Source organism: Notechis scutatus, chromosome 4 (genome assembly GCF_049901735.1).
Source record: "Notechis scutatus isolate UNSWTSFEM ecotype Mainland chromosome 4, rNotScu1.2, whole genome shotgun sequence".
Lineage (NCBI taxonomy): Eukaryota > Metazoa > Chordata > Lepidosauria > Squamata > Elapidae > Notechis > Notechis scutatus.
The window spans coordinates 48,046,016-48,054,020 of NC_142012.1; positions in this window are offsets into that span (position 1 = coordinate 48,046,016).

Here is an 8,005-nt window from a genome sequence, read left to right on the forward strand (position 1 = left end):
ATTCAAGGTGACTTTGAATGGCTTACAACAAAATAAAACACAAACATCTCATAATTATAAATATAAAAGATTAAAATTACAATTAAAAAAACAACAACAACAATATTCCAAGGGTTGGGGCTATGAAAGAAAAAGCTCTTCTTTTGGATCCCACCAACTGAAATTCCCAGAAGCAGATCGGTGTCCAGTCCAGCTCATATACTAGAAGTGATACAACCTAGGGGCCTCTTAAACTGTCCACACCCCTGCATTCTGAACCAATTGTAGCTTCTGAATATTCTTCAAGGGTTTAGCACAGGGGTAGTCAACCTTTTTATATCTACTGCCCACTTTTGTATCTCTGTTAGTAGTAAACCGCCCACCAGTTCCACAGTAAAGTAGGGGACAAAACCCCTACCGTCCACCATGAAAGCTGGAATGCCCACTAGTAGACGGTAGGGACCAGGTTGACTACCACTGGTTTAGCATGTTTCAATAATCAAATCAGGAGATAAAGATAAATAAAATAAATTAAGTTCCCTGGAATGCTACAGTTATTACTTTAACACTGTTTTCTTAATATGTTAACATTCTTAACATTATAAATTTAAGAATGTGATAATATTAGCCTTACCATTGTGTTCAAAATTATTACCACCATCATCAACATTAATCCTATTCATGAAAATGGGCTGCTGCTTATAAATCTAGTATATTTATAGATATATAGATTGTTTTTAGTAAATGTAATACAAATTATGGTGAATATTTTATAACTGTTCCTATGAATGCATGAGATAGTTGTGTAAATGTTTTAAAAAATTGTTTTGCTCTCCATTTTTGAATATATGATAAGGAAGTGAAATATTCTTAATAACCTTAACATGACCAGTATTAATTTTTTATTGTCAGTCACATCTTCTATGGAAAATTCTGTGATGCTAATGCAATAAAAATTTCTATGTAGAAAAATAATTATATACAATCAAATAACAAGGTACACAAAGGCATACTATCATTTTTGGACAGCCTATTAAATCTTTAATATTATTTTAAGGATTATTTATTGTCCATTTGCTTCTCTATTTTTATGTAAGAGTGCTGTGACTCAAACTTGTAAATATATGCAAAATTGTTTCACTCTTCTATTGCTATGTATTTGGCGCTTTTTCAATAATTTTCATTGTGTTTGACATTTTCAAACTACATTGAATAAATTGCCTGAGCAGTGAATATCAGAAGTATGTGTCTGAAGACTCAAAAAAATCAAATGATTGAAATTTAGGGAGTCAATGTGCCAGAGTCCACTTAACTGCCATATACAATTTCATTAGCATGCATAGTTTTTTTTTAAATAGTGTCAGCTTGTAAATACATGTTTTAAATGTAAATTTATGTCTTGGAGCAATGGCAAAATCTAAATAACCACATTAAATAAAGGGTAAGTTTCTCTCCTGAGAAAGAAGATCAAATTGACAACATTTTCCTTTCACATACCGAGATGAGGATACTGCCTTCTTACCTTTGTCTTATCTTTGGAAATTTGAATTGCTTTGCTCTTTCTGTCTTTAACCTCCCACGCATCATGAGAAAGATTTGAAAATAAGTTGAATATACAGAATAGCTCAATCATTGGTGGAATAATAATCCCATAGGCAAACAGTTTCTTAATGCCTTTGCAAATGACATATTCAGGTGTTGCCTAAGCAAAATAAAAATTTCTCTTTTATCACAATGAAAGTATTAATATATGAGATGGTAGCAGTTTAAAAAGTAAAATGACAATAATTTAAAAGAAACTGTAAAGCACTATGAAGAGGCATATAATTTCAAGAACTATTGCTATTTATTTAATGTTATTTATAGAGGTGCTCATCTTATAGCAGTGGCTCTGTATGTCATGCAGAAATGAAACCATCATAAAAATACATAACCCATAATAATCTAGTTCAAACAATGATCCCAGAAGAAGCTATATCATCAGCAGCTCTCATCTAACTTCCTGGCCCAAATGCCTGGGGAACAGCCCAGCTTTTAGTACCTTATGGTATGCTAAGAAGTTCAGGACCATCTAATCTCTGGAGTGGGGAGATGCTTTTCCACTGGTTAGACACAGCCAAGCAGGTCAGGACTTCAACAAGAAGGCATCGTTTTATGGAGGGACTTGGAGCATGTCCTCCTAGTGAAACTAGCCAAAATAATGCGGCACAATAGTGTACAAAAAAATTATCTTGGAATTTTAATTTCCCAAAATATTTCCTAAGTGTGTATATTAAATTATAATTTGTTAATCATAAAATTAAATGTCACCTTAAATTATGACACCTATTAAACATAACTTTTAAAGAAAATTGAATCCTTAAAATTGATTATATTCCCGAAACTAATATATGTTAATCAAATGGTACAATTCTTCTTATGCAGCTTAACATGATACTTCCTAAATACTGGAACTAGAAGATCTTATTTGTGTCCACTCTCAGTCATGGATAATCACTAACTGACTTTGCGCCAGTCTTTCTCTCTCAGCCAATTAACTTCAGGGCTTGTTCTCTTGAGAAAAATAAGATGAGTGATATTGGATATAATACATTTCATTAATGAATAATGTGTAAGAGAAAGTGCTTTATGACATTTTACTTATTTCAAAATAATAATTCTTGAAATAGAAGAAAGTATATAAGAGATAGTATAAAATATATTAAATAAAATTGGAGCTTTATAAAAATATAGAACTTTTTATTGGAGCAAATTCTATTAAAACCTGTCTCTGGAAAAATTTGGAGAAAGTTTTTGAAATTAATATATTAATGGTGTTATACCCAATTCCTTTAGCAAAAATATATCTAAGGATTATTGGATTAAATGTGACAATACTGAAAGAAACTACCATCTCTGATAAGATTGCCCCAAAAGCCAACAAATTTGAAAATCCGTTTTAGGGAAATAAATAAGGTCTGTATTGTTTATTTCACAGTTTCTTGAACAAGAAAATGCAAATTACAAATAAAAATAGATTTATGTAGGTGAGAGCAAGAAAAGTGAAAAATGGCAAGCCTTCAGGAAATGACTGTGTTACAGTTGAAATCATGAAAGCTGGTAGTCACACTTTACGCAAGGTATTAGCAAAACTATATTCAAGATGCCCTAGAGAAGAAAAAATACCAGATGCATGGAAAAATGCTAAAGTGATTCTTATAGATAAGAAAGGGGCCCAAGACAGTGGTGGGATTGGAATAACTAAACCTCTGCCTGGATAGATGTGGCCAACTGGTCATGTGACTGGGTGGGTGATGTCATTCATCACACCCAGCCCTGCCTCCTGGCCACTCACCTCAAAGGCAGAGGGTTGGGGCTAATCCTACCACTGGCTGGCCCCGCCCATTTTTTGGCCTGGTTTTTGGCTATTTTTGGGGCTATTTTCAGGCTGTTTTGGGGTCATTTTTGGCCTGAAAAATGGCCTGAAAATGCCCCAAAGTGGCCAAATATATCCCCCCAAATGCCCCTGTGGGAAGTGTATTCATTTTATGACTCAAAGCTCATGATGAAAAAGGGATGTTTCCTTTTGAAGTGAGAAAAGGCAGTACCAAGCACTGATTAGAACTGATCTTGGAATGTTTTTGAAGTGCTGGGAACTATCACACGTTTTGGAATGCCTTTGAAATGCTAGATACCGGATAAAGAAGTGTCTGTTACGAGCTAGGCACCATGAAAGATAATAAAATGTAACTTGTATCCTGAAAGATAGATTGTAAATCAAGCCATTTGTATACTGGGGGGAGTAGTAGGGGGTAGTTTTGGGTATAAGAGTAGAGCCTTTAAGCTTTGCCTTTCGTTCCTCCCACCTGCCAGGGCAGGAACCCGTTTCTGCAGAAATGTTACAATAAAACCTTTTTCCTTGGATCAACTTTGAATCCTGGTGGTTTTTCTTAGCCACAATCTCACACCCCCAAAACAGACTGTTTTGGGGCTGTTTTTCAGGCCGTTTTCAGGATGTTTTGGGGATGTTTTCAGGCCATTTCTGGGGCCTTTTTAAGGCTGTTTTTGGCCCCACCCCCACTCAGTTTTCTTGGCTGTTTTCTGGGCCAAAAACATCTCAAAAATGGCCCAAGAAACAGCCTGAAAATTAGCCTGGAAACACTCTGAAAACAATCTGGAAAATGGGCCAAAAAAACCAGCCCCCAAACAGGGCATTTTTTCAGCCACTTTCTGGCCATTTTTGGGGAAGTTTTCTGGTCATTTTTAAGGCTGTTTTCGGGCTGTTTCTTGGGCCATTTTCAGCTCAGAAAATGGCCCAGAAAACAGGCCAAAAAACAAGCAGGGGTGGGGCCAGCCAGTGATGGAATTTACCGGTTTGCTGAACTGTGCAGAATCAAGTGAGAAACAGCAGCAGTCTCCTCTGGCCCAAGATGATTTAAAGAACTATTGCCTAATAAGCCTTCTTTCAGTCATCTACAAGGTTTTCACCAAGATAATAACAAAAAGAATATTGAGAACATTAAATGATACACAGCCCAAGCAGCAGGCCAGTTATTCAGAAAATGTTTTAAAGGCACAATGAGTATATCATGCCTCTATGCATGACTTTCATTGACTACAAAAAGACATTTGACTCAGTATTCCAGCAAGCAATAATTAAGGCATTGTTCAATCGAGGCATAGACACTGCTTACATAAACTTACTACAATCAATATATGAAAAAAACAATGGTGACTATTTGCCTTAATGGTCTTAAAGTGAAAATCAATATAGATTGAGGTGTATGACAAGGCGATACAATATCATCTATCCTCTTCTTAACCTGCCTTGAAGAAGTAGTCACAAACTAGACTGAGCAAAAGATGGAATAAAATCAATGGCGCCTAGTTAAACCACTTAAGATTTGCAGGTGATGTTGTTATCTTCCCACAAGACCCAGAAGACACATATGCACAGGAGAAAACAGGAGAACTGTTTGGCTTAAAAATAAGCCTGAAAGAGAGCCAGGTTATGTTTAATAAATTCACCAAAGAAATATTTTTAATATATCTGGAGAAGAATTATATGTAGTAGATCAATATATATACCTTGGCCAATGAATCTCAATGTAAGGTGATACAATAAACAAAAGTAAACAGAGTGTTAAATGTGGTTGGCAGGCATTTAGCAAGTTTAGCATTATTTTCAAAAACAACTTCCTTTTCAATCAGTGTGTGCTCTAACACAGTGGTCCCCAACCTTTTTGTACCAGGGACCAGTTTCAAGCAGAAACACTTTTTCAAGGACCGGCGGCGGGGGGGAATGGATTGTATTTTCCATTCCCAAAACTTTATGTTTACCCTACAACTAGCATTAAAGACACCTGACTGCAGTCTCTCTAGTTCTAGGTCTTGCCCAGCTGTGTAGCTACAAAATTTCATGCAGATGTTTCTCTTATCTCTGTTTGGTGAAAACAGGAATTGAATGAGGAGCATTTAGTCAGTGTGTTTTCCCTAGGAAGCTCCTGTAGTCCTTGTTTAGGGATCATTCAGAGCTACGATGGACCTCAAACATCAGCCCAGGAAGAAACTGCTTCAAAGAAGCCGGGGGTAGCTTTTCCTGTCGCCGCACCTCCTCCGAGCGCCCGTTCACCCCCACCGCCGCCCGCGGCCAGTTCAATCCAGTGCTCCATTCTGCCTGCTTGCCTGCCTGCGTTTCTGGTTGATTGGGAGCAGTTTCGGCTGATAAAAGAGGCGAATAGTTATTATTCTCAGCCGAAGCTGTTCCCAAACAACCAGAAGCGAAGGCAGGCAGGCAGGCAGAACGGAGCACTGGATTGAACCGCAGCCGGGCGGGCGGGTGGGTGTGACGGGCGCTCGGAGGAGCTGCGGCGACAGGAAAAGCCACCCCCCCGGCTTCTTTGAAGCAGTTTCTTCCTGGGCTGGTGGAGGAGCGAGAGAGCGACTGAGAGAGGAACGAGGCGGGAGGAAACCGAAGCCGCTGAGCCGGAGAGCAGGACAGGCTTTGGTTGCTTCCTCCCTCCCCTTCTTTCATTTGTGTCCTTGATCCCTGATCCCAGCAGCATTCACCGAAGGCGAAGAAAGCCGCCATTTTTTTATTTTTTTATTTTTTTTTCTTTGCGGCCCGGTACAGAGTGCTCCACGGACCGGTACCGGTCCGTGGCCCGGTGGTTGGGGACCCCTGCTCTAACATATCCCGGTGAAACACAGACTCTAACCTCTTAACCGATACAAAAGCTATGAGTGGCACAAAGAGCCATGGAAAGAAACATGTTGGGCATGTTTGGGCATGTAAGACAAGAGAAAAAGACCTACCTGCACATGGATGAGATAATAAACAAAAATATATGATATCATCAAGAGAGTACAATAATTGAAATGGAAATGGGCTGGTCACTGATAGCAGGTGGATCAAGGCAGGCATAGAATGAATTCCACTTGATAAAAGCATCCACCTAAAACAAGATGGATCAATGTCATAAGCAAGTATTGCAGGCCCAACTGGTACAAGAAAGCTCAGGGCCCCATTGGTTGGAAACATGCAGAAGAGGCCTTCATCTGCAGTGAACACACAATGGCTAAAATGATGGTGATGATTTTAAAGAGAATGTCATAAATTAGTTACATATTGTGGTATATTTTAATTATATGAAGCCCTATATTATTTTTATTTTTTATTAATTATCAAAGGTTTTAATGTTTATTAAAAAGTATGGGCAAACATGATTTCCCACTGTCTCAAGGAATTAGATAATTCCTTCAGTCAAATAAGATATAGGATTTCCCCCCTCACATTCCATTTTGAATCTGAAGAGCTCAGCCCTGGTCTAAATGACATTTAACACATACTTTTAACATTTTGTAATACCAAGTGATTGTATTGTATTTGTTTGTTTTTAATTGTTATTTGTAACATTATTGTTCAGCTGACCTGTATATCAGGAAGGAGAGCTACAATAGCTAAAAAGAAATAATGGCAATATAATTGCTATAACGATTGAAAATGACTGTCACACTTTTTTTTTAAAACAAACTTAAAACTTCTCTGAGTGAAATATTATCTTGGTGCTGCATGGTATTCATAGCTCATTGTGATGAATATCTTCCTTTGGTTTCTCTCTTGACTTAGCAGTATTTATGGAACAAAGTCTTATGTTAGACTGTAAAAAAACAGTTGAAAATTGGACAGGAAGAACAGCTGATATGTCACCAATATTTTTCCATAAAAAGGAACTTCTTTAATTTTTACTTTCAAAATTGTATCTTTTGATTAATACCAAATATTAATTTATTCTGCTTGCAATTAGTAATCTTCAATGATTGTTTATCATTTTTTGGGAAACAGAGAATAAACAATGAAATCTACTTTCCTTAAAAGCTGATGTCTCTTTTTCCTGTTGAGATCTTTCTGATACACTCTTTCCTCACTCTATCTTCCAAACATTTCTTATGTTCTGTAAATTGATCTACACCTCCAACCTTCATTCTTGCCATGAGTGCTATGGAAAAGGGATAAAGTGACAGATTAATGATGAGAGAGATATGCTAATTGTACAATTAAGATATCATATTTTTAAGCAGGAGGCAGAAAAGAACACTGTAATGGAGATGCGGACAGGCCATTACAGTGAAGTTATGAAGCATTAAAAATGAATAAAAGATCACTTTTATTGTTATGTATTTACTAGAACTGCTTAAATTTATTTATTATTTATTTGTTTATTGGATTTTAAAATGGCAGATCAAATATATAATCCATATATTAAAAACAAAACAATACAATACAGTAATTAATCAATAATATTTATGTGGTCAATGACCAGCAAAATATAAAAGAACACTAAGATGAAAACAAAACTGAAAAGGGTCTTTTAAGTTATGGCAAATTGATTTTATAACTACTACTATATTGTACTATACATTTTTATTTTATTTTATTTGTAATAGCTATAGGTTTTATCAGCATTTAGAAATGCAATAAAACAAGTTTTTTAAAATACCTAGTGATATTTTTTATAAAAAGAGGAGTTACCAAACTTTTTATATT